Below are 1133 nucleotides of genomic sequence, written 5' to 3'. Positions count from 1 at the left end.
TTCCCATTGGCTAATCAGAGCGATATGAAAATTTACTGCCAGCCAAGATGGCGGTTAACTGGCAACAAAGATGGCGGTTAATTTGCATACACAGCCGCAATGCTGGGAGGCAAAAGGGATGGGAAACCCAGCCTGCAGGCAAGAGGTGGGGGCCAGTGATCAGTGATTGCATTGTGGATTGGAGGCAGAGAGAGCTGCTTCCCCGTGATCACCATGGCGATCAGGGGCAGAGAGCCACTGCGCAGGCCAGCCAGCACCCCTGGACCCTCCTGGGCTGTGGGTGCCAACTGACCTGCTACCCCGTGATCGCCATGGTGATCCGGGGCAGAGAGAGCCCCGGCCAGGCCAACCAGCACCCCCAGACCCCCTGGGCTGTGGGTGCCGGCTGGCCTGCTACCCCGTGATCGCCATGGAAAAAAGACCTTCAAGGGCTATCCAAGGAAGGTTTGCATTTAAAACTAAGTGGGGTGGTCCGGAACTGCGCGGCACTGACAACCAGGGCAGTCTCTGCCTCAGTGGCACATCTGCTGCTTGAAGTGTGGGTGGTGAGGGCCATGCAAGCCAGAGGCTTTGGCTGCAATGGTCAGATAATTTCAGCTCCAAGGCAGGCGCAATCAGGGAAGCCATGGGGACCTTCACAAAAAAAGAGAAGGCTAAAGAGGAAGGATACTTCCCAGAGTGGATTAAAAAACAGCTGGCAGCCTTGAAGAAACAACGTGAAGAAGAGATCACTCATCATAAAAAGGAGATTGAGCGTCTGCAGAAAGAAATTGAGCAGCACAAGCAGAACATCAAGAAACTGAAGGATCATGATACTGCGGCAGTGTCAGGGTGAGGGGACAGCCATATTTGTCGTGCGCCGGAAGCTGTCAACAGCAAAAAGTATGCGGGAGCTGGGCAGGTGCACAGACAGGCACACAGATCCCAGGCCCACCTCGCCACTGCCTGGTCTCACCACCACTGCTGCCAATGCCATCTCATGGGTCCTGCGCCCCGCAGCGGGAGGGGTGGGGGGATGTCTTACAAACTGAACTTGACCATGCACATGCCCGCCACCTCCATCAAGGCCTCTGGGAGCGTTCACCAGTCTTCCCAGTACCGCCAGCTGCTGAGTGACTAGGACCACCATATCT

This window comes from Myotis davidii, unplaced genomic scaffold (assembly GCF_000327345.1).
Source record: "Myotis davidii unplaced genomic scaffold, ASM32734v1 scaffold7527, whole genome shotgun sequence".
Lineage (NCBI taxonomy): Eukaryota > Metazoa > Chordata > Mammalia > Chiroptera > Vespertilionidae > Myotis > Myotis davidii.
The sequence above is the reverse complement of the archived record's forward strand: the minus strand, read 5'-3'. Positions refer to the sequence as shown.